General features: G+C 48.2%; 1 long non-coding RNA gene across 1 annotated transcript; it reads left to right on the top strand.

Annotated features, from left to right (window-relative positions):
* The first annotated feature begins 385 nt into the window (after positions 1-385).
* Positions 386-22,593, top strand: LOC122202510. Its single transcript, XR_006194709.1, has 3 exons — positions 386-503; positions 820-962; positions 22,422-22,593. It is a non-coding gene; the product is annotated as an uncharacterized LOC122202510 (long non-coding RNA).
* The last annotated feature ends 3,095 nt before the right edge of the window (positions 22,594-25,688 follow it).

The following is a 25,688-nucleotide window of genomic DNA, read 5'->3' as shown; positions in this document are numbered from 1 at the left end:
ACAAATGTCGGCAGAAAAATGTTAACTTAATAAAACAGACTAAGATCAGATTTCTCTCTCTCTGGCCGCCTCCCGCCTGGAATCCTTTTGTTGACTTCTTGAAACTTCCTGTGATTTATAGGACCCCTTTCCTGTAGGCCGAATGCCTTTTGATTAAGAAGTGAACCACAGCCCCGAAACCACAGGGACAGCTGTTGTTCGAATTACCCAGAACTTACTGCCATTTTCCACTTTGGCGTGCAAAGACATCGTGTTAGTGCCGAAATTTGCCCCAAGTACAAGTGGACGTTGCGTCGTTCTAGACCATCATGGCCCCCCATTTTTGACCCACAGGTCTCAAAACAAGAAGGTCTTGAAAACTTCTTAATTGAATGGGGGGCGGGGAGAGGGTGTTGTACTCTGTGTATTCTGGATTCCTTCCCACCCTAAAATTCTGTGCGTATTTAAGACTCTGGAATGCTGTGAATAGCATCTCAACTACCTGGAACGGTGATCCCAGGGAGGTATTAAGGGGCTCTTTCTTCCTACAGGGTCCTTTCAGGGTCTGGAGTAGTCGGGGGGTAGCAGTAGGAATGGAAGGGTGTGTGTTGTTTGAAAACATTGCAGCAATTACCCCTGTTGGGAAGATGTTTGACGTAGTTTTAATTTCAAATAGCATTAAGAGAATGTGGCATTTTCATTTGTCAAATGGAGGCACGGGGTGGGGGGACGGCAAGAGGGGATGTAACGCACTCACGTGGACCATGACCTACGGCTGAGACCGGGTCTTAGAACGGAGGACGGGCACGGTAAGATGTGACTGAGTGTCTCTGCTCTCAGCCCCCCTTAGGTCTCTAAACACGCCCGGAACTACCCGTGTGAGAGTTCTTCCTTTGACATGGACCACATAATCCGAAGAACTTAATAAATGTACCTGTGGCACTTGGAAGGGGAGACAGCTTGAGGTGCCCCCATCCAGGAAAGTAAGAAGATCCTCATGTTATCATGGGGCTTACAAAGCAAATCATAGCAACTGGGACATGGGGCAGGCAGGCTTTGATAAAGAGGGCGGTAATAATCTAGTACAGGGGCTGGCCATTCACCGTCCATGGGCTGATCTGGCCTACTGCCTATTTTTGTAAATAAAGTTTTATTGGAACACAGCCATCGATGTGCACATCGTCTATGGCTGCTCGTACTCTGGAGAGTAAAAGTGGCTTATGGCTGGAGAGGGGAGCGCCCCGGTATCAGAAGCGTGTTTTCCAGGCCCACCTCCTAGTAATGCGGAGTCTAGTACCATCTGCCGAAACCTAGCAAAGGCCCGTGAGAAGGGGGCAGTCGTTCCTCTCTGGCTCCCACAGCAGGTGCTTGGTGCTTCTGCACCAACTGGAATGAGTTTGCAGCCGGCCCCTCCTTCCCGACAGAGGCTTGGTGACCTGAGGGATGGGTGGGGAGGTAATCCTGGTGGAATTCTCCCGTTTATTCCTTTTGGGTTTTTTAAAAATGGTAATGTACCTTTGAGAGGGAGCGAGAGCACGCGAGCAGGGGAAGGGCAGAGAGAGAATCCCAAGCAGGCTCCGGGCTGTCAGCGCAGAGCCCAATGCAGGGCTCGGTCCTGTGAACCATGATATCGTGACCTGAGCCGAAATCAAGAGTTGGACACTTAACCGACTGAGCCACCCAGGTGCCCCTCCTTTTGGATATTTCTATTTACATTTTTGGGTGCTTCACAGCAGAGGCTAGCCGGAGGTCACTTTCTGACCCCCAAAAGGATTATGCTGCAGAACTTTGGTCCATGGCTACTATCCGTTTAGCCAGGGAAACGGGATTGGGAATAGGGAGAAGTATTTAAAACTTAATTTTGACAGAAGACGGTCCCCCAGATCCCACAGCCTGTAAGTTTATTCTTTGTTTAAGGCAGAAGCTGTGTATCCAATCAGCGGTGTGCATTCACTGAAGTCATGTAAATTTTAAGGCCGTATCAGCATCTTTCCGGCACGGTCTTACCTGCCTTCCTTCTGACAAATTCTCTTTTGGGGAGAGGGGCGTCATGGTCTTGAGCCAGTTTTTCTGCTGGAGTCGGAGCTCTGGTCTGTGTCACTGTGTTGTCTGGCTCCCTTTTAAAATATGGTGTTGGGGGCACCTGGGTGGCTCAGTCAGTTGAGCTTCTGACTTCAGCTCAGGTCACGATCTCACAGTTTGTGAGTTCAAGCCCCGCATCGGGCTCGCTGCTGTCAGCATGGAGCCCACTTTGGATCCTCTGTTCCCTTCTCTCTTTACCCCTTCCCCACTCATGCTGTCTCACTCAAAGCGAATAAGTGGTTTTTTTTTAAAGTATGGTTTTGCAGTCACTGCGGTTCACTGGGACTGGTGAGGTCGTTCGTTAGTTCTGGGACTGGTCTCTGTGCCACCTCAGGAACGCGTCACCTATAAGTCAGACTGCTTGCTCCTGGCATGTCTGACTCCACGGCAGGTCCTGGAGCACCCCGACTGTCACCCTCCTCCCTCCCCATTCTTCTGCAGTGGCTGCCGCATCCAGAGTCCTCCTGGCACGCGATGCAGGTTCTCTACTGCTATAGCTCGTGAGCCAAGGCAGGTACCTGCCGCAGAGTTCTTCCACGGGTCTGACCGCCAGGGCAGCATGGTGTGACAGGAAGTGCCTTGATCTGCGCCAACCAGTCTTCCCTGAGATCCATTTTCTAACCGTTAGAGCTGAGAATGAGTTAAGTTTTCTCTATTCTGCAAAATGGAGACGTGGATCTCTGCCTGACCTAGTTCATAAGGCTTTTGAACACTATCGTTTCTTCTAAAGATACATCGGTGACGGCGTAAAGTGTGGAATGGAGGAGGATGGATAGACAGCTTCGTGGCAGTGACAAAGGAGGTTAGGTTCCGTGAGGGCTCCCGAGAAGGATCCCTATAGGGAGATGTGCCTCAAGGGCCAGATGCTGCTGTCTCTGGGCGAGATTATCCTTCCTTGAACTATGTGGGCAATATAGTTAAGCACAGTTGAGCAGAACAGTGACAGGTGCTCTTTGGTGCTTTTATTGTTCTGTTATGTGTAGAACGCTCTTCGGCCAGAGCAAAATCAACACATACCCTGGTTATTTAATAACAAGGAAAACGCCACACACCAAACCCGGGTGAAAAGATAAATAGAAGACGAACAACTACTCTCCCGTGACAGGTGGCAGGTACCGAGGGGGCGGGGCCCAGAAGGGTATTAAGGTGAGGGGTTTATCTGTAATAAGGAACTTTGCAAAATTGAAATCTGAAGCCAAAGCTGTGTTGCTGGGTGTTGAACCCATCCGACCTCCCGTCGTGGTGCTTGGGGGGAGGTCAGACGGGTTCCAAGTACAGCCACGGCGAGGAGGGCTCAAAGCCATGGCAGTCCTGACCACTGGGGGGAAGGTCGTGGTCCCATCTGTCTGGTGGGGGGAGGTTCAAATGGATTGCCAGATGCAAGGGGGTCAGAGGGTACCTCCAAATTCTCCAAATTATGGCATTATAAGTTATAGAGCAGAACCCTTAGATCCGGGGAGTTAGGGTGAGCCGGGAGAAAAGAGAGGGGAGCCAGGAGGAGAAAAAGGCAGCCAAAAAGAAGCTTGGCTGCCGCCCCCAACCACCACCAGATTTGTGACTTCCTTCTGTGGGCCAGCTGGGCACAGAGCAAGGGTCACCGGGCAGAGCATCATATCTTGAGAGCCTCTTAGATTTCTGTTGTTCTCCTGAGCCTTAGCGATCATTGGTCTGAAAAAAGACCTGCCTTCTTAGGGGAACTTGAGGGGAACTAAAAAATGTTTGCTTGTTTTTTTTTTTTTTTTTTTCTTGTTCTGTCACTTGAATGATTTGGAGAGTAGATACCCTAGTTATACTTCCACGGACGGAAAACTCAAGCGGGGAGGGGATGGACGAGAACCCAAGAACATCTTGTTCCTTTTGCACTCAGGTGGTAAGGAGCTGACAACATAACTTCCAATCCACACATGCATCGCTCATTTTTTCTTTGGCCTTTATACTTCCTTCTCGCGCCAGTCTCCTTTACAGCCGTGTATGCTTGCTGTTTGAATTGTTTCAGAGCTGTCCTGATCGGAATACAAGCTCCTTTAGAAGTTTGCCCTGAAAGTTTATCTTTGGGGTAACTGGAAACAACTTCCTTCAGGAGGGGCATAGACACACACAGAGAAAAGAAATGGCAGGTGTTTCTATCCCGTTTCATACATCTGGAGGCCAACACTTGGCAAAGGCCAGTGCCTTGTTCCCATATAGTGTGATATGGGATGGGTCCGAACCAGTTCTGATTGGTGCGAGGCTCTTGCTTCCGGCAAGATGGGAAGAAAAGTGAGCCAGGCACTCCGGAAGGGCAGAATTGCCCACTGTGAATGCTCACAGGCCCATAAGGTGGAGAGCCACTGTGGTTCCAGGCACCCAATGTTTATTGACTTGAGTTTCATTAAAGGTGAAAATGGAAGCAACCCAGAACCTCTGCATAATTTTGTTAGTAACGAACCATCTTCTGACTGCTTTTCTTCCCATCAAAGGAAGGGATCGGAGAAAGCAGGTGCTTTAGATGAGTTTTCATCAGGCCTGGACCTAAAAATTAGGGTCAGAGGAAGCAGTCACTAGCTTAAATAGTCCAGATGGACAGCAGTTAAGGATTAGGAAAGTAGATACCAAATTGTGATCAAGGGTCAGTCTGTGTCTTCAAAGGTTCCTGCAAGCTACCTGCTGTATTTGCTAAAAAAAATACAGTTTAAATCCCAGATTCCATCCCTTCCTGTTGGCATCCCAGGAGCACACTGGCATTCATGCCATCCGGGAGGTTTGAGAAACAATATTTTAACCTACATGCAAAACTAAATGGACAACTTGGAAAAGTAAGAACTTGCTTCAGTGTTTATGTGCTCAATTCTTCAGGGTTACCAGGAGGATAGGGACTTGTCAGCTTCCTCTCTTGCCCCTGCCTGCTGCTGCTCATGCCTGAAGCTGAAGGAGATACACAGGTATGTCTGTGTAAGATGCAGAAGGGATGTGCAGTTTCCTTTCTTTAGATTTCCTTCATATGGGCAGCTGGATGAAGAAGTTAAACCAATATCTTATCTCTAGGTATTTCCCCAAGAAGATGACATCCCAGGAGTGAGAGTGTGGGGAATAGAAGCCCCACCTGGGCAAACTATTCAGCTACCTGTTCCAGACTATCTTATCCAGATTCTTCGGGGTAGGGGGCTGCTGCATATAACAAAGAGGTTCTGCACCTTCATTCTGCCATTGCTCCTTTTACAGATAAGTCACTCAGTAACCCCTCAAGGAGGGCAGCTGATGAGGAAGGAAATGGGGAAGTCCATTGGTGGGGGCGCTGATGAAAAGAGATGGAGGGAGCTTGACCAGAGAGATGACCAGGGAGTCTGATGGGGCAGGGCAATGGGGCAGTGGGCAGGGCCTTTGGGAGAAGATGGTTAGGGAGGCAATTGGAGGGTGATGGTTGGGATGGGAGGCTAGTAAGGGGGGAGCCACTGGGGTAGGGTAAGACCTAATTATTTCCGAGGTTCTAATCATAGCCGTACCAAATTCAGTCAAACCTTTCCCCGTAAGCACACCATTACCTTTTCATAAAAGGTGATGTGAGTGGTGATATGTCAATCTCTAAAAAGGCCTGTCTAAAGTGCTACCACCCACTGTCACTGGGTAGAACTTGCTCTAATGACAGGCAAGGACCTCTAAGGAAATGGGTTCTGTGAAGCCTGACGTTTTAGAAACTGTAATAGAAGGTGACAGCGGCCATTACGCAACGTTGGTGGAAAGTGCCTGAATCTTAGGCGTGATGCTGGGTAAGAAAACTCCCCATATTGCTCAACCACACACACTCTCAAACATGTGTTTCTTTTTGTAAGAGATTGTACAACATAGCCAGTGCACCAGAATATTTTCGGATGCTGTTTGCCATTTCTACTTTTTAGAAGTAGATTTCTTACTAGAGTTGCACTTTGTGAAGCTCAGACCCTGTAACAACACAGTCTTATACATTGAATGACAAAAGGGAGCCAATAACAGTTCATTAAAAAATAACAAATTATTCTCTTTCATTTAAGAATGAGGACTATAAAAAATTAGTGATCTAGATTGATTCGACTTTACATGAAATACTTCTGAGGTTAGTGAAAGAATATATCCTGCGGCTGACAGAATATATTTTATTTTATTTTTAGTTTATTTTATTTTTGAGAGAGAGAGACAGAGCACAAGCAGGGGAGGGGCAGAGAGAGAGGGAGACACAGAATCCGAAGCCGGCTCCAGGCTCCAAGCTGTCAGCACAGAGCTTGACGCGGGGCTCAAATTCATCAACCGCGAGATCATGACCTGAGCCGAAGTCTGAGGCTTACCTGACAGCCACGTAGATGTCCCACAAAAGATATGTTAGATTGCAAACATGGATGATATTTGGTTTTAAAATTATGCTGTTGCTTCGGGAAAGTGCTCATGCTTCACCACAGAAAGATACTCTGACTTTAATCCCCTAAGAACTGAGTTTGGGAAATCCGGTCTTTGGAGTATGAGTGTGATAAGGTCATGATAGAGGCTGTGGTCAGTTCTTCATGAAGCTGCATGAGGCCCAGGCAGAATCCACCCCCCCCCAATTCAACATCCATGTCCCCCCTACCTCCCCCTGACCACTCAGAGCTGCCCTCAACGTGGACATCTGAGGCCTAACCATTTGCTCTGTTCTAGAACCATCTCCAATCCCCCTTCAAGAGTTATCTGCCTTTATTTTTTGGTCTCCACCCTATGTCTGGCTTCCCACCCCCGAACACTTCCTCCTTCTGCCATCTACAAACTCAACTCCCTGCCAAGTTCTGAAAACCCTGCAACCTTGACATAATCCTGATGGCCAGTCCAACCCTAATAGGAGTTATGGTTCTATCAAAGGAGTCCCCTGCTCCCCAGTCATCCCCTTGGGCCTCGATTGGAATGAAGCTCTGTTCTCCTCTCTCTGGAGGTTAGATGGACCAGGGAGAGAAGCGGCTCAGGCCAGATGGTGCGCACTGGGCTAGGAACCTGTCCTCTAAAGTGTAGCTGTTGGTAGCTTTGAGCAGAGGAGAATCATCATAGCAGCGGGAGACTGAGGAGCTGAGAGCCAATCCCTCGAGTGTTTCCATTTCCTTCCTGCACATCCTGTCCCTGCCACTATCCACCCCTGTGGCTGGGAGCTTTTGACCTTGATCAGCAGGTTCAGTGCAACATCAAGCCCTCAGACCCAGCCCCGGCCCTGTGTTTGGGTGAGTGGGTGGGTAAGGAGACCGAACCCAGGTTCTAGTCTCAGGGCCCCATTTCTCCAGCAGATGCTGCCTTATTTCCCTATGAGTTCCTTGCTTACAGGGGTCTGAACATCCTACCTTTGAACTGAAATAGTCAGATGAATCGTTTCCCTGCCTGCTTCCCACACCTACTTGAATTACTGACCCTCTCAGACCCTCAGAGACAGTTTAGACGTGGGCTACTAGGGCCTTTTGTCTGGTTATTCTTCTTTAACTCGAGGTGGGCGACCACTTGGCAAGGAGTGCTGCCCCGGGGGCTGATGGAACCTCCCAGGGAAAAGGCCGGACCAGGACGGGAAATAACCGAGGGCAGCTGGACCCAAGTCCATCAGATGAGGGGAGCTGTGGGTGGCGGTAGGGGAACAACCTTTGATGTTGGAACAGGGGTCAAGTGTGAGGCTCCGACTGGTGTCGAATCAGAGTTTAGGAACGTGGGAAGGTGGAGGGGATGGTACTAAGAGGTGAAGTGGTTTGGAATGAGGGCTCCAGAGATGAAGGTACCGAGGGTGTATTTATTAAGTGGTGACCTGTGGGTGAGGGACGGCCTGCCTCGTGCACCGGGCTTATCGTATTTCTCATTGACACACCTTCAGATCTGGACCCACATTTAGTGCCCGGCATAGAGCCTAAGGGAGAACTCTTGGAGATCGGGTGACTTCGATGTGACCCAGAACATAACATTTCTCCTGTTTAAAAAAAAAAAAAAAAAAATGTTTTTAACAGTAGGCTCTCCTCTACACACTGTGACACAGAAATCTTGACTGAACTCCATGCTGACTATCGACTACTTTGTCACCGGAAGTAGTCTTTCCCAGCCTCCTGATTGTTGATGGACCAGGAGGGTGACTCCCCTTGGTCCTTTGGTGGCCTCAGGACTGAAAGATCCCCCTTCAGGTTTTAAGCTGAGGAGGTCGAGGATCGTCACTGCTTCTTGCCAGATTCTCGCATCTGCCAGAGGCCTTCTCGTTGTGCAGCATCGTGGGAACGGGGAGGGATCTCGGCATCTCTGACGCCGGGGGATAATGGGGCCCTTGATCATTGGAAGAAGTCTGTAGAACGTCTCTTGCCAAAATTACCTCGTGAAAGGCTGCCCTCCAGAATACGCTGCTCCCTCGGGCCCTCCTAATGCTGCCCCTTTTAACCTTTGACCTCACAGCCGCATGGCAGAGTGCCACGACTTGTCCATCCATCCCCCCCGTCCCCAACTTCGCTGTTTCTGGGAGTCGTGGTCTGTCGGTGAAGGCAGAAAAACAGGACTGAATAAGAGGAAGAGTGGGGCAGGTGGATGCCCGAGCTGTGCCAATAAACCGTCTCCACTGGGTGGCTCCGTGTCTTACGTTCGGGGCACCTACACCCAGGGGTCGTGAAACCCACTTCCTACCTTATACCAGCCTGGCTCTGCTTTTCTGTTGCGGAATCCAACCATCTGGCAGCAGTTTTAACTTCTCAGTTCTATTACATCCAATGTTTCTCCCCGGTTTGCGACTGGCCCCTTCTTGTGTGTGTTCAAGGATGATGCATTTGTTTACTCGTTCGCTCACTCGACCAGGATTTGTGGAGATTCTGTTTTGTAGTGAGTACTTTTCTAGACTCTGGAGATACCGTGGCGACTAAAATCATTGCCTCTACCCTTGCCATCTTCACCAAGTGAAAAAATAAAAGACTCAAACAATTGCAGCTGTGACAGATGGCAGGTGGGACAAGGCAGGAAGCTGAGAAAGACGATAATAGGGGGACTTACTTAAGCGGGGGCGGTTGGAACAGGCCTTTCTGAACAAGTGACGTCGAAACTGAGATGGAGAGATGGAGAAGTCTCCAGACAGGTGAGGGATTGAAGAGAGCATTGCAAGCAGTGGGAACAGAATGTACCCACAGCTGGAGAAGGGAAAATGCGGGATGTGTTGAACTCCAGGGGAGCCAGTGGGCCTGGAGCATGATTTCTCCCAGGCAAAAGCAACGTCAGGTGAGGTAAGTAAGGTAGGCACGGGTCAGATCATGCAAAACCTATGGGGGAAATTTTAAAATTTGTCCATGCAAATTCTTTGGTACTCATCCCTTCAAAAGGCAGATTCTAATTCCCTTCCCCTTAAGTGCAGTCTATCCTTAATGAGTAGAATGTGCCGGAAGTGACGATGTGTGATGTTCAAAATTGGGACAGAAAAACACACTGTGGCTTCCTCCTTGCTTGCTCTTGGATCGCTTGCTCTGGCAGAAGCCAACTGCTGTAATCTGGAGATACTCCAGCAGCCCAGCTAAGAAGACACACATGGCTGAGATCTCCCAGTGGCACATGTGAGTGTGCCATTTTGAAAGCTGATTCTCTTTCAGCCAGTACCTTGACTGCAACCTTATGGAGACTGAGCCAAACCTCCTAGCTAAGCCACTCCTGAGCTCTTGTCCCACAGAAATGATGAGCTACTAAATGTTTGTTGTTCTGCAGCAACAGATAACTGAAAGAGCTTGGTGGACTATGTGAAGGGACTTAAATTTTTGTAAGTGGAAAGAAAAGTCATCGAAGAGTTTTGAGCAGGGTAATTACATACCCAGAGTTATCTTTTGAAAGGCTCACTCTGGTTGTTGCATGAAGAATGGTTTGGAGTTGGCCTAAGGTAGAAGAAATGAGGCTTGTGAGGCTGAATCAGTCAAAATGCCTTTGGCTACAAGTGTCTGAAATTCCCAGCCCAAACTTACTTAAACACTAAGGACATTTATTATCTCGTCTTTTAAGTAGCTCAGGTTTAGGGTGGCTCTCAGGTTAGTTAATCCAGAGGCTCATCAGTATCATCAGGCCCCTAACTCTTTATGTCCCTGTTCTGCCTGTCTTGGTATGTTGGCTTTGTCCCCAGGCTAACTTCTTTCATGGGGACCAGATAGCTATTGTGATTTGTCACATCTAGAAATGACAAAGTCCCATTGAATTAAAGTCCATATCTTCCTAAATATCTCTTCTTAGGAGTGTGGGAGCCTTTCCCAGAAGCTCTCAGCAGATTTTCCCTCATATATCATTGATAATAATTGCATCACACATTCATGGCTAATCGATTCCTGGCAGGGAAATGACCAGCATGATCGGCTGAGACTAGACATTATGGTGGCCTGGAGTAGGATTGCAACAGTGAGCTGGAAAGAAATTAATGGATGAGATATATTTTATAGAAACCAGGAGGAATAAAAGAAGGTTTTGGGCATGAATCACCAAGAGGATAGAAGTACCATTTTCTAAGGTGGGAAGCCTGAGGAAGGGAGCTTTGGGCAAAGAGTGAAATCGAGTTTGTCATTTCCATGGACAGGGCTCATCAGGCCCACTTTGCTAACTACCATCATCTACCTGAAGGATACAGAACCTTTGCCTCAAAGATGGATTCCCTAGTGAGAAATGTCTAACACCATTGCAGGCTGGCTAAGAAAGTACGGTTAGTGAGGGAGGCCTTTCTAACGAAACCATAAAGGCTGTAGCAATTTCTTTATACTCATAAGGCTTGCTTTAATGATTATTGTTGAGGACATTAACTGATACTGTAAACTATACCATGGCTTTCATTGGGTGTCCTTAGATCATTTTCCCTTCATCGGACACTTTCATTAGCTCTCTTGGCCGCCAGGCACATTGTCTTACAACTTCCATGAATAATAATAATGTGACTACTTGCCTCTAGGTTATACTTTCTATTTTTAAAGCTCTTTGTCACATTAATGGATTGATCCATAAATGTGTAAACGCTATGTAAAAGAAGCATGCCCATCACATTTCATACCCTGTATTATTTTAAGGTAAAGACCAAAATTCTAGGTGATAACTTCATTTGACAAACATTTATTGAATACCTACTGTGTCCCAGGCACTGTCCTAGATGTTTAATCACTATTGTTGACTGTCGAATGAATGGACTTAGATGTACTTAGCCAAAGAAGTGATGATAGGGCTACGATCCATGAAAAAATGGCATTTTTTCTCTCTGGCATAGTTTCTTCTTTCTAGAAATGATGGCAAAAAAAAAAAAAAAAAATCACCTTAGCCCTTGATTCTGGGAATTTAAAAGAAAACTGCCAGAGATGAGATCTGTTTGAATCTTATTAGGCACAAGTCCTATTTCTGTCTAAGGTGGAAACATGATGCCTGCAGAGGTGCAAACGCTTTACATCAATTTGAGATTTGGGGTCCTAAGAATGAGCTCCAAAAGCCTGAACATAAATTGCTGCGACATTGGGTTTGTCCGGCTGGACATTCCATGCTTAAGTCTGCAGATCAACTGAATACATTCCACCAGTCTTGATTTTTAAATTTAATTTTCCTTAATTTATTTCCTTCCATATGAAATGAGCTTGTTTATCCATTAGTTTTTGTTTTTGTCTGTTTTCTACTGAGACACTAGCCCTTAGAGGAGTGCCTGGCACACAACATGAGCTAACTTAAATATTTATTGTGTGAATGGATGAAATCCCTCTCCTGATCGAAGTTTTCCTGACTGTTCAGCTCTCCTTTTCTGGATTCCAGCTGCCCTAAATATTACATAGTAAGTTCCTCACGTTTAGGGCTTAACTGTTTAAATCATCAACTAATATTGGTACCAAACTGTAAGCTCCTCATGTCTAGGGATCACGTCTTGTACCTCCCCTTAAGCCAACGCCCCAAACTCGGATAAAGGGAGTCCATCAGATACTAGCTGGTCAGCGGCTCAGGGTGTAAGGCAGGTAGAAATTCAGGGAGGGAGGGCCCTCTTTCTACCCATCAAATCCCCAGGAACAGCAGACATCAGTGGCTCATGTGGAGAATGTAAGTCTAGTTTCCAAAAGAAAACTCACCGGCTTCAGGAGGTTGATTCATTTCTAGGCGGTGGCCCTCAGCTCTGGAGCTATGTGGCTTTGTGCGCGACCGAGCAGTGTCATAAAATTGTCAGTGGTGTATGTGGCTTCGAACCGAAATTTGCTGCCAGTTCACACCCTCAGGAAATGCATAACGGATTTAGATTTGTGTGTTTTTAAGGACACCAACAACCAAAAAAGATGTGGAAAACATGAAGCCATAACATGTGCTCTCCACCCATTAAGGATGAGAACAGACACTGACGGCAAAGAAATTGCTGGGTTGGAGATGGGAACGAAGGACTGGTTTTAGCCTAGCAGAATTCTGGTTGCCGTACTCTTGAAATTGTGCGAAAAGAATCAAGATAGATGTGATCAAAATTAGGAATATACTTCTGTTATTGATCTTTGGTGGGGGGGGGAGGGCGGGGGGTGCCTGAGTGGCTCAGCCGGTTAAGCGTCTGACTTCGGCCCAGGTCATGATCTCACAGTCCGTGAGTTCGAGCCCCGTGTCAGGCTCTGTGCTGACAGCTCGGAGCCTGGAGCCTGTTTCAGATTCTGGGTCTCCCTCTCTCTCTGACCCTCCCCCGTTCATGCTCTGTCTCTCTCTGTCTCAAAAATAAATAAACGTTAAAAAAAAATTTAAAAAAAATGGCTCCTGGGATATCCAAAAATGTATTTGAACTAATTCGAGACACTCAGAAAAGTTGTAAACACAGCACAGTGTGTTTCAATACATCCGTCACCCAGTTTCTCCTAATAGAACATTAGCATGTTATATAATTATAGTATAATGTATAGGACAGTATATAGTATAACTATAGTATAATGATCGGAACCAGGAGATTGACATTGATCCCATACTATTAACTAAGCCAAAGACCATATTTGAATCTTGCGGAATTTTCCACTTATGCCCAGGATCCCACGTCGCACTTACTTATTCTTTCTGCCCAGGCTTCTCCAAGCTGAAATAGTTCCTCAGTCTTTTGTCTTCACAACCTTGACCCTTCTGAAGATCACTCACCATGTCTTCTGTAGCTTAACCCTTAACTGGGGTGTATCTGAAGTTTTCCCACGATGGGAATGAGGCTGTGCAGAATTTGGTGAGAAATGATGTTTTATCCTTTGTTGACGCACCTTGTTACTGGTGATATTTACCTTGATCTCTTGGTGAAGGTGTGGTCTGCCGGCTTTCTCCCCTACCTTTTCTTCCCCAGTTAATATCTTGAGGGAGCTCCCATGAGACTAAGCAGATTCTGTTTCTGAAACTCCCATCCGCTAACGTTAGCATCCGTAGCTGTCGTAGCTGCAATAATGATTATTACGAAGTTTGCCTATTGTTACCACAACTTTTTCTATTTCTTTTTGTCCTTCTACACTTACTAATTGGGATTTTACTCTAAGGAAAAGCAGTCTTTTCTCCTTAATTAATATAAGTAAGTCAGCATGGACTTGGGATATTCATTCCGTTCAGTGAGTTATAATCCAGCGTTATCCTAATTTGTTTCGTGGCTCGAGATGTTCCAGCTTGAGCCATTAGGAGCTCCTCTGGCTTGGCTCTTCTGTTCCATCAACAAGCCCTTATCATTTTTTGAGCTCTCCCTTATTTTCTGGCACCACAAGACATTCCGGGCTCCTCTTGTACTTTCTCTGCCCCAACCCTGCATTCTCTGGGTGGCTTTTAAATGGGAGTAACTATGGAGCCCCAAGTCATGACTCATGTAAGCCTTGAATTCAGATCTGCTTTGTTCAGAAGTCAGCGAACCACTAGGAGACCTGATGGCCTGAAATCTGTCAGGCTTGGGCCAAAAGATGATTTTAATAATGCACGAACACTTAACCCCACTTTTGAAGTTTGGAGATCTATTTCACAGCACGGGAAGACCTGGTCCAGGGGCATTTCTACCACACGCCACACGGCCACTCCACAGAGGGACCGAGTCGGACTGAATGTACTGCTCGCAGGCTTACTGTGGGGATCAAATGAGCCATGCATGAAAATGCTTTATAAACTGTAAAGTGTTGTAAAAATGTGAGGGGTTACTGTTATCGCTCCTATAACCAGTTATTCATTATAATCATGGTGGAGTTAGAATAAGCCTGAAAGGTCATTCCATCTAATACCTGTGCTTTACAGGAAGAGAAGCAGAAGCCAGACGGGTTAGGTGACTTACCCAAGGTTCCAGGGTAAAACGGAGGCAAGAACTTAACACCTCATCATGTCTTCTCCCCGTCGCCACATCTGCTTTTTTTAACGTTTGTTTATTTTTGAGACAGAGCACGAGTGGGGGAGAGGCAGAGAGAGAAGGAGACACAGAATCCGAAGCAGGCTCCGGGCTCTGAGCTGTCAGGACAGAGCCTGATGCGGGGCTCGAGCCCACAAACCACGAGATTATGACCTGAGCCGAAGTCGGATGCTTAATCCGCTGAGCCACCCAGGCACCCCCACAATATCTGCTTTTCAAGCAGATTTTTCATCGCCAAACCTGGGAGGAGCTACCACGAGTTTTTCTTTTAAATACGTCCTTCCACAACAGAATTCAGGTAGACTAAGGAAATACATCACCACTGTCAGCTTTGGAAATGTCACTTTAAAATTTTCCTGTATTCGTTTTTACTCCTTATCCTTGGCTCTCCCAGTAGGGCTGAGCTAATTCATCTCTGAAAAAAAAACAAGACAAGATAGGTTATCTCTGTTCTCAGAAAACTATCTGAACCTGGTTCCAGTTCTGCTGTGAGGGGGCTCCCGCACTCTGTGGCATTGGCTAAGTGACACCAGACATCTGGATATTTAGGAACAGGGAGGTGATTGCCTACGTGTTTTCTATTTCTCTTCCAGATGTTTGGAATCATGAAGACAAAGTCTCTGTCTAGAATATTAGGGAAGGAAAGGTTTTATTTTAAAAATGGTATGCATTTTCATGGTATCTCAGAATAAGGCTTTTTCTTTTTTTTTTTTTCCTCTCCTGAAATGTTGGTTGAGAAGGAACTTGGAACTTTAGAAATGTTTGCTTCATTGGATCCCAATTTCAAACACTTTCCATTAAGGGGCGCCTGTGTGGCTCAGTCAGTTGAGCGTCTGACTTGATTTTGGTGAGCCTGCTTGGGATTCTCTGTCTCCCCCTCTACCCTTCCTCTGCTCTCTCTCTCTCAAAATACATAAATAAGTAAACTTTAAAAAGTTTTTCCATTAAAACCAATAGTGGGTGCCTGTTGTCCTTTGGTGTTCAGTACCCTTCTTTCCATTAGGTGACTGCTTTCCCATCCTGTGTAAATCTGGACAATTGTGATATCCTGCCTCTCCTCTGACTACAGATATGGATACAGGACCAGGTCTTGCTAACCTTGGCGTCTCATCTTTGCCCATGATCATTGTGAAGGACTGATCATGATATTTGTATTTCTGGATCTCACTATATCAGAGCTGGACCCCAGGACTTCATAGTCAAGCAAACCAATAAATCCCTTCTTTGCTTAAGCTAATTGATTGAGTTTCTGTCTCTTGAAACCACCAGAGTCCAGACTAATTCCAGGTCCTTGTCTTAGGAACCGTCCGTTTTACCTGCCTATTGAAGGCAATCAATAAATGTATGTTGAATAAGTGAGTACATCAGGGATAAATAGAGTCGGGTTTTTTAGTCCAAATATGTGAGCCTGTGGTTTTAACCTGTTTCTTCAGTGGTCATTTATCAGGGTACAGGAGAAAACTGGGGGAATGGAACCGTTTATTTTTGAATTATCAGCAGCGACATAACTCAAAGAACCAGAAGAAAGACAACTAAGGTATCTGAATAATTCACAAACTGGATAATTAGCCTGAATGGTTAGCCTTAGCAGAAATTCCACTGCTCAGGAGCTCTTTGTCCAGCCAGTTCCTACAATCTGTCTCATTTCATTACATCAGATTTTTAATGAGAAGGGAAGGGGAGGAAAAAAAAACAACAACAAAAGACACTCATTTCTTAGAGTTCCACTCCTTTCTAGACACAGGGCTGGCTTCATGGGCGCGACCTCAGCAGCCCCACTGGGCCTTGTGCTTAGAAAGGGGCTGTGCTTGGCTTAATGCTCTGCCGTGGCCAACTTGAAGTTCTTAGTAATGCTGACTAACGAGTCCCACAATTTCATTTTTCACAGGCCTTGCAACTTCTGTAGCCAGTCCTGCGGAAAACTTTGTTTTCTATCAATCCTCGTATCAGCCTGAGGACACTGCGTCATTTACCCCATCTTTCCAGACACAGGACCTGGATAAATGACCGGCCTGTGGTCACACTACAGAGCCAGGATTTGGACTCACGTCTGTTTGGCGTGAGAGCCTCTGGGCTTTCCTCTGCCTCCTCCGCTCACACCCAGGTAATAAGAGGGGTCCTGCATTCAAGGGCCTTCATTTAATATCAGGCAGATAACATGGAAAGCATGAAGTTCATGAATTCCAGGATCCTCCAAATAAGTATAATTGGACAAGAAACTTCTCAAGTTCTTTTTTTTTTAAAATGTTTATTCATTTTTGACAGAGAGAGAGAGACAGAGCATGAGTGGGGGAGGGGCAGAGAGAGAGGGAGACACAGAATCCGAAACAGGCTCCAGGCTCTGAGCTGTCGGCACAGAGCCTGACGCAAGGCTTGAACCCACGAACTGTGAGATGATGACCTGAGCCGAAGCTGGACGCTCAACCAACTGAGCCACCCAGGCGCCCCTTCTCAAGTTCTTTTTATTCATTTAGCTGGCTGATGTTTTTTGAAGGCCTAATATTGCTCAAGGGCTTCCTATGCATTTTTATTCATTCAAAAACAGGTATTCATCGAGCCCCTGCTCTGTGCTAAGCCTGGTTTGAGGCTCTAAGAACAGGACGATGAATAAAGCTGGCGAGATCCCGGCTTTCATTGAGTTTATGTGTGTGTGTGACAGAGTGGGGGGGGGGGGGGACAGCGGGAGTTGACAGTAAGTACGTTCACCAACAATGGGATAATTTAGGATGTGCTAATCCCGATGGAAGGAACACACCGCACGTCGGAGATCGAGTGAGCAGGGACTCCTCCCTCCCAGGAGCCACGGTGCGGCTGGGACGTGAGGAATCCAGCCGTGGGGGAGACCAGTGTGAGCAGGTTCCTCGCAGATACAAGGGTGAGTGGAAAAGTCCCTGGGGCCACTTTGCGCTGATCCTCCCCGAAGCTCACATCACCGATGAGGAAACGAACGGAGACGTGGGGAGGTAAAGAAATTCGCCAACGTCCCCGGTTAGGGGGAGACTGAGAATTAAATTGGCTCCAGAGCCAGCACAACGGAGGGCTCTCCTCTGGCCTCCCTGGAGTCAGAGGCCGTCGGAGGAACTTGTGTTAGACGGTCATGGGAAAAGAGTAACCGAGACCCCCCCCCCCCCCCCCGGCTGCGGAAATACTCGTTGCAAATGTGCATCATGTTGTCCCGTCTTCTTCTTTTTCCTTTTTAATTCCCCGGGGCAGTTTGTTTCGCACGGACCCGTGAAGCCTAGTGGACGGTTACAGTTTAACGTGGGGCGGCGGTGGGCAGAGAGGTCTGCCGCTCGGAGCCCGGCTCCAGCAGAATGGCGGGAGGTCAGCCTGGCCCCACGAGCAGCCCGTGAGATGCTCGGGCCAGCAGCCCTCATAAAGGAGCGGACCCCCTGCCACTTGAACCGCGTCCTCGGAAAGCCCTGCCCCAGTCACCGGGCGGACGGGGCCGCTCAGCTGGGCTGCTAACAAGTGGGACCCTGTTGCCTCATTTCACCAAAAGAATTGCCAGAGCTCCATCTTGCTCTAAGTCCTGCAGAAGAAACACAATCGTTGCGTTCGCCGCCTTGCCTGAAATCACTCTGGCTGGATTTTAAAACCAGTCACAACTACCAATAAGAATTATTACGGGTGTGTGGGCAGAAGATGCGGTCACTTAAGCAGTGAATACTAGCGATCGTCACGCAAGAGAATCAGACGACCTGGACCTTCAATGTGTACTTGTGATTTAGCCAAATGCACTAAGATGTGCATTTGTGCTTGTTTTAAATCACTGATTTCAGTGTGTCGTCATTAGCTGCTGGGTCATGTCATTGCTTTCTTGCTTTCGGCTGTCAGATTTCGTAAACAAAAGCACGAGTAAAATGCGATTTTGGGGGCACCTGGGTGGCTCAGTCAGTTCAGCAGCCGACTCTTGATCTCAGCTCAGGTCACGATCCCACGGTTTGTGAGACTGAGCCCCACGCTGGGCTCGGTGCTGACAGCGTGGTGCCTGCTTGTGATTCTCTCTCTCTCCCTCTCTCTCTGCCCTTCCCCCACTTGCCTTGCTGTGCTCTCTCTCGCTCTCTCTCAAAATTAAAAAAAAATTAAATGGGATTTTTAGAGCATGTCATAAAACATCTCCATATCATAAAGCTGGAGTGGATTCCTGGATGTAAAAATTACTATTTTTGACAGGTTCATAAAATATTTGGTATTTTAAGTTCCAGTGCACCTTAATGACAGCAGCCCAAAGAGCAGTCGCTTCTTCTTCTTTTTTTAAATGTGTATGTATTTATCTTGAGAGAGAGAGAGAGAGCATGAGCAGGGGAGGGGCAGAGAGAGAGAGGGAGAGAGAGAATCCTAAGCAGGCTCCACACTGTCAGCCCAGAGCCCGATGCAGGGCTCGAACTCCTGAACCAGGAGATCATGGCCTGAGCTGAAATGAAGAATGGGACGCTTAACCTGCTGGACCACCCAGGCGCCCCAAGAGCAGCCCCTTCTGACTTCTGACGTGGAGAACGGAGCCCTAGACGTACACGCGACTCATCTGGCAGTGGGCACTTTGTCTTTTCTGGCATCATTCTCGGGTGGGTATGAACTAAAACGTCCTTTATAAGATGTCAAACGCGGCAGCAAATGCGTGGTCCAGTTTGGACTTTGTAAAGATAGGTGTCCGTGTGCAATTGTGTTTTATGGGGGTTGGCTCGGTGGCCTCCCTTTAGGAACGCACATTTCTTGACGTCGTAGCGCAGACGGGTCCTGTCAACATGTGCCCATCCGGGGGGCCAGGGGGGCCTGGGCGTCAAGAAATAATATTGCTAAGGTACTTTCGTATACAGTCTCCTCCCGCCCCTGCCAAGTACGTTAGTCTTATTTTTAGAAGGTCTGCTTTGCACGTGGGAGTCTGGTCCCTGCTGAAAGGAGCTCATGCGAAACTCACCCCGGGGTGAAGGTGTCTGGGCACCTGCTATCGGTGACGCTGGCCAATTTAGGAGTGAGACCCCCAGGCAGGTAACAATCTTATTTCTCCGCCCTCCCTGTCTCATCTGAGCCCCTCTCGAGCTCTCACCACTTTTGCCTTAGCGCATCCTATGCATTCGATGCTACCCTCCTTTTACTTTGCTCGGTGTGGATAATGTCACGGTGACCTTCTTGCAAATTGCCCCTACACGCTGGAGCCAAGTTTCAAGTAATTATACCTCATTTGGCTACAATTAGGGGCTCCCACCAGACTTAACGCATGCCCGGGCAGCCTGTGACAGCTCAGATTTGCGAGAAATGTCTAGTTGCTGGTTTTACCACGTGAGAGGCGGCCCGGCCCACGCCCGGCCCCAGCGCAGGTCGTGGTTATGATATCACAAATAACAGGACATCTGAGGGAAGTGGCATCGTCTCATCTCTCAGCAGAGAGAACACACAGAATTGCTCTGAAGCTGGCTCCCCAGCAGAAACCGGAATGTTCTGCCGGGCTTACCCGATTAGCCACTTCAGGAAGCAAATTGGCAATCACGACGAATCGGGTCAAAAATAGTTTTCTTAAGCTTCCTTCTTTCTCTCCCAGAGAAATGAAGGTAGTGGGGGACTTGCAATTAAAAAAAAGAGAGAGAAATCTTCTTTTCCTGAGCACCTAAAACCACACCTGCTCTCTAATTGCACAGACCATGAAAAACGCTGCGCTCAGCAACCCCGGCCACAATTCCCCAAACACCTACGGGCTCTGTGCCTTTGTCGAATGTCCCCGTTCATTCTCTCCAGATAATCACCAACTGAATCAGAATCATGCCCAGAGTGATTCTTTCCCACGGACTCTGCCGTTATCGGGAGAGCCTTGGTTCAACTGCACGGCGTCAGCTCAAGGTCATTCCGTGTTGTTGGCATGAGCGTGTTGATGGTACCCACATGCTTTCTGCTCCGAAGATGATCGCTTTCTCTGATTAGGTCATGTTCCTTTCGCTCTGCCAGTTCACGTCCAGGCAGGGATGTGGTGGGGAAACACGACCCGCCCCCCCCCCACCCCAATCCAGGCAATGTAGGAGTTTGTGTTTCTGGGTCAGGGGATGATGTCTTCCCTCTGCCATGCCTGGCAGGCAGCCTTTGGTGGAGGCTGCCTTAACACTGACATGTTTGGTAACTTGAGAAAGAGACGGACCAATCCGTTATCTGCTTCGATATCGCTTCGCAAGCTTCGTGCCCAGAGTGGCCATCTTGAATTGATTGCCCCAGTGACACAAGTCAGAAGCGAGCTCCCTGCCAATCCCTCCTGCCAGCAGATGGCTCCAGATGAGGTCATTGTTTTGACAGTCTCACAAAAGAACCCCAAACAGCCCGGACAAACCCTTACTCATGGTGGATCATCCAGAACGGTTGTGAGATGAAAAATGGATTCGGACCAAAACTTTGCAAATGTGAAACACCACCAAGCTTCTGACTCCTCACATCCAGGGAAACCCCGACAGGGGGCTGGAGAATATTGTTCTGGTTCCCTCCCAGCCTCTCCTCTGCCCTGGGTGTTGGAACTGCTTGGGTGGCTGTGATTTTCTGATTAGGGGAAGACAATTAACTCAAACCTCAGTGACCGCAGGCTCCATTGAGAAGCATCTTGGCAGCCTGGGTGCTGATGTTTTTGGAATACTGTGTTTTTCACCAATTCCAAGGGTGTATGTGTAGCAAGTCACGTGACCCCAAAGTAACACTGGAAACGCTAGAATTAAAGCACCCCCTGGGACTACTTATCATTTGGGTTGGGAAATTGGGCAGGCGCATATCTTTCCAAGTTATTTTCTAGGATGACCATCGTATCTTGGCTTCCAGAACGTGCATCCCTTGACAGCAATCCTCGAGTCCTGAGCACTCATCCAACTTAACCTTGTCCCTCAGGCTTTCTCCCGAAGAAGGGACATCTCCCCTGTCTCAGATCTGTGTGCTCATCAGAACCCGGGGTCAAAAGCGGGTCACTTTTTCCTCCTTCTTGAGGTGGCAGTAGGAGCATTGGGTTAAAAGTCTGTTTTCTACCCTTAGGTTTTGGTTCTGGAAACTTGTGAGGGCAAAAAAAACCCAGACTTGGGCTTTGTATTGGTGTCCCACAGCTGCCATAACAAAGTGCTGCAAACCGACAGAAACTTATTCTCTCACGGTTCAGGAGCTAGAAATCCAAACTCAGGATGTCAGCAGGGCTGGTTCCTTCTTGGGGGCTCTCAACAGAGGGAGCATCTGTTTCGCACCTCCCTAGTGGCCTTGGCTCACGGAGGCACAATTCCGGCCTCTGCCTCCCTCTTCACATGGCTTTTTCCCCATGTGCCTGTGTCCAAATTTCTTCTTCTAAGGATGCCAGTCATTGAATTAGAGCCCACCAGTCGACCTCATCGGCAAAGACCCCATTTCCAAATGAGGTCCATTCATGGGTGCTGGGGCTGGGGCCTGCACCCATCTTCCGGGAGGACACGTTCAGTCTACTGTGTCTACTCGTACATCCAGCCCCGGCCTCCTCTTGCCACCTGTGCAGCTTCGGCAGGTCGTGGGGTTTCCTTCTCCGTGAAATGAGAACACCAAACTAGCCGATCTCCTGTCGTTTTCTGTGTTGTACATTCTTGTTCGGGATGCTGCTGTGTGTGTTCTGAGGGCACCTCGTCGGGGTAGGGAGAAATAGCAACCCGGGAGGGACTCAAATTGTAAATGTGACCCTCAAGATCTTTCAATTATTTCACTCCCAAACTGGGCAGTGGTTGGTGAGGGAGGCTGACACCGAAAGCCATCAAATGCTCTGCCCTCAGACCCACGCGTGGAATTTTATCCCCGGGCATCCAGGGCACAACGTTCCCTGGGCTGGCACTCAGATATCCGCACGTCCCCCGGAGCAGGGAGGGCTCAGAGAAAACCCCCTGATTTCAGAAAGACAAGCAAGGGTCGGGCAGCTCACAGGTGTTCTGGGACCTGGGGCTTGGCCTCTCCAGAGTGGCCAGCAAGGAAGTCAGACCTGAAAGCGTGACCTGGGCTCATAAGGGCCACCCAGGTCCCCCACCCTTCTCTCTGTGTCCCCCTCTGGATAGTGATGCTCTTTTCCTTGCTTGAGTGTTGTTGTTTTTTTTCTCATTCCCAGGGTGGTGACGCCCCATCTGCCGTCTCCCCGCCCCTGCCACCAGCCTATTATTCATCATTTATTCTGGAAACTTCTCCCCGGGGCGCGCAGGAGCCAGGCCCGTGAGGATGAGGTGCGGGCCGCGCAAGGGTGACTTCCCCACGGACGCTTTCTTCAAAGAACTGGGCCTACAGGCCAGACGTCAAGGCACAACATGCTGAGGCCGAGGACGAAGGCTTCCGGGAAGATCTGTACTCGTCCCAGCGGGGGCCCCAGGAAGCCTTCCCCGAAGATGCAGGGGTAAGTGGGAGTCATCAGTGGGCTTGTCAGGAGGGTGAGGCATTCCATCCCGAAGGTAAGTGAGCAGACAGAAGGCGGGAACGGCAAGCTGAGGGCTGTATGACTCCTGTGCCCAGACTGGCGGGTCACGAAAGCAGGGGACGGCCATGGAAATTGCTTCCTGCAGCGTTTCCTACTGATCCAACTTCATCTTAGAACTGGTTGTAAAGAGGAGGCCGGGCTAGTCCCCAGGCTGGGCGTGTTCCACTCCTCACTCTCTGAAGTCCGCGTATAGCATTGAAGGGGTTTAAAATATGTGCCGTGATCGGTCTTTCTCAGTTGGCTTCTGGTTGTTTCCAAGGGGAGGTTGGTGGGCAAGCCAGATGCGAGCCTCCCACGTTCCACCCCGGTGGGAGCGCTGACTCGAGAAAGCAGCAGCCTTGGTGGGGGGGGGGGGGGTACCTTATAATCCTCCACCAGTGAAGATGCTGCTCGAGGCCTTTGTCTGCTCACCGAGCCTGTGGGGGTCAGGCCTGTCCTTGACCCCATCTCCCAGGCAGTCAATTCAATCTGGCCAGAAGCGTCTGCTTCCTTGAAGAAAGCTTAGCTGTTCTGCAGGGCTCTCCTCGCCACCCCGTGTACCCTCCGTGGATCCCTCTAAAAGCCTCTGGGAGAAATGAATAAGCACACCCCATAATTGGTGTTCTCTTGGTATTCTGTTCTTCATCATCATCATCACCATCCCTTCCCATGGACAAGGCTGCTCGGACTTTGTGCTTGACGTCACTATAGTGAGGATGCACATCTTCTCGTATAATCTGCCTGTAAAGGCCGTGAGCATAAAGCTCTCAGGGCCGCCGCTGCAGGTGGCAGGATTGAGACGGGCTCAGCGGCCACACTCTGCGTCCCTCTCCACGTTTACACCTGCTGCTCTCAGCCAGTGCTGGCCGAGTTTGGCGGGGATGCAGACAGAGATGTGGGCCACCCTTTATGTGCAATGTCGACTCCAGGGTGTCCTGTTGGCTTACTGATGTTTTCTTAGAACCTGCGTAGCAGGCTAAGACTCTTCCTGCCTACCCTGCCTGCCTTCTTGCCTTCTTTTCCTTCCCTTCCCCCTTCCTTCCTTCCTTCCTTCCTTCCTTCCTTCCTTCCTTCCTCTCTTCCTTCCTTCCTTTCTTCCTCCCTTTCTTCCTTCCTTCCTTCCTTCCTTCCTTCCTTCCTTCCTTCCTTCCTTCCTCTCTCTCCTTCCTTCCTTCCTCTCTCTCCTTCCTTCCTTCCTTCCTTCCTTCCTTCTTTCCTTCCTTCCCTCCCTCCTTCCTGCTTGCCTTTTCTTTCTTTCTTTCTTTCTTTCTTTCTTTCTTTCTTTCTTTCTTTCTTCTGCTTCTTCTTTCTTTTTCCTTCTTCCTTCTGCAGGGGCAGCTACGTGGTGGTCTGGTGGCTCTGCCTGCCTCCTGCAGCTCCCTGGCCCCCAGTAACTCCCTCGTACAGCTAAGCCTTTCTTGGTGTCTGTTTCTCAAGGGCCCAAACCAACAGCCTCCCAGCAACTCTACCAGGAGGGCACGTTTCTCCCCACTGCCCTGATGAGGAAACCGAGGCTCAGAGGGATGGTGTAGCTGGGTTTTGAAACCAGGGATTTCTGGCTCCTCTATCTGATCTTTCCAACCTACTGTGAGGCCTTGTCCTCCCGTGGCACTTGTTCCTTGTGGAGAGTTCTTCCTGTGTTTATCTGTTCTTCTATCAGCTTCCATGGCTTATAGGGTCTTGGTCATCTCTGGAAGCCCAGTTCCTAGCTCAGTGCCCTATACAGCAGGTGCTAAATAATTGTGAATAAGTTCAAATATCTAGTTGCTGAGGTCTTTGTGGCCCTGGCTCCTCCAGAGGGCCTTGCTTTGCTCCCCTGCCCCCCATGCTGACCGCTCTGCCTTGGACCCCAGTGCACCTGCAACGCTCACCATAGCGGGGACTTCATTACTCTAACAGACCACGTGTTCTCTTCTTGGGTCTCCAAATAGAGGCATTGCAAGTCTATTCCTTAAAGTCGGGATGGTGTCTGCTTCTTCCGTATCCCACACACCTACCAGTTGGGGACATCTAGTAGACATGCGGTCAATAGCTTTTGATTGATTTTAATTAATTAATTTGTCAACTTTGTTACATATTTTCCCTCCATCCTGACCCCCACCCTGACATAGACTGTTAGGCTCTAAGGGTCTTTCAGCTTCTGGGATTTGTTCTATTCTGGTATATCTTTATACATTCTCAATGGGGGCGATATTGTCCTGAAAGGAGCAAAAGTCAGTCCTTGGAAGGTGAACAAACCTTATTCATTTCATGTATAAAGCACAGAGATACCATATATCTGTGGTATTAAAATTCTGTAGGAAGTGGTTCCGGAAAAAAATCTTAAAAAGTTCCTGGTAGGGAGGTAGAGTGGGGTGGTGGGGCAATAAGGAGAAAAAAGAAGTTGAATGACACAACCCTGGGGGTTGGATGGGACTGTGGTACAGGGACCGTGTCTGTCTTGTCCACGAGAATGTCCCCTGGGAACCTGGCACAGCATATGTCAAAGAGTCCGTAATCTTATTAATTAGCCTTTACTAAGTAATTAATTTATTAATCGATCTTTATTTATGGAGTGGATGAATGATTGACAGAGTTGGGGAGATTTTCGAAAAACTTGCTGTATATGGGTAGGTTCTACACTGGAGTAGCCAATCTGATCAAATGCCCACCACCAGTTTTTCTTTCCATATCTATTTTTAAAAATTTTTTGAAGGTATTTTTAGAGCAGTTTAAGGTTCATAACAAAATTGAGAAGAAAGGACAGATATTAGCTGTATGCCGTCTGCCCTCATACATGCATAGCCTCCCCCCCCCCCCATTATCAGCATTAGTCACCAGAGTGGTACATTTGTTACAACTTATGAACTCTACAGTGACACATAATCAAAGTCCATAGATTAAATTAGGGTTCACGCTTGGTGTTGTGCATTCTGTGCATCTGGGCAA

Source organism: Panthera leo, chromosome D2, assembly GCF_018350215.1.
Source record: "Panthera leo isolate Ple1 chromosome D2, P.leo_Ple1_pat1.1, whole genome shotgun sequence".
Lineage (NCBI taxonomy): Eukaryota > Metazoa > Chordata > Mammalia > Carnivora > Felidae > Panthera > Panthera leo.
Note: the sequence above shows the minus strand (reverse complement) of the source record. Positions and strands in the feature narration are given on the sequence as shown.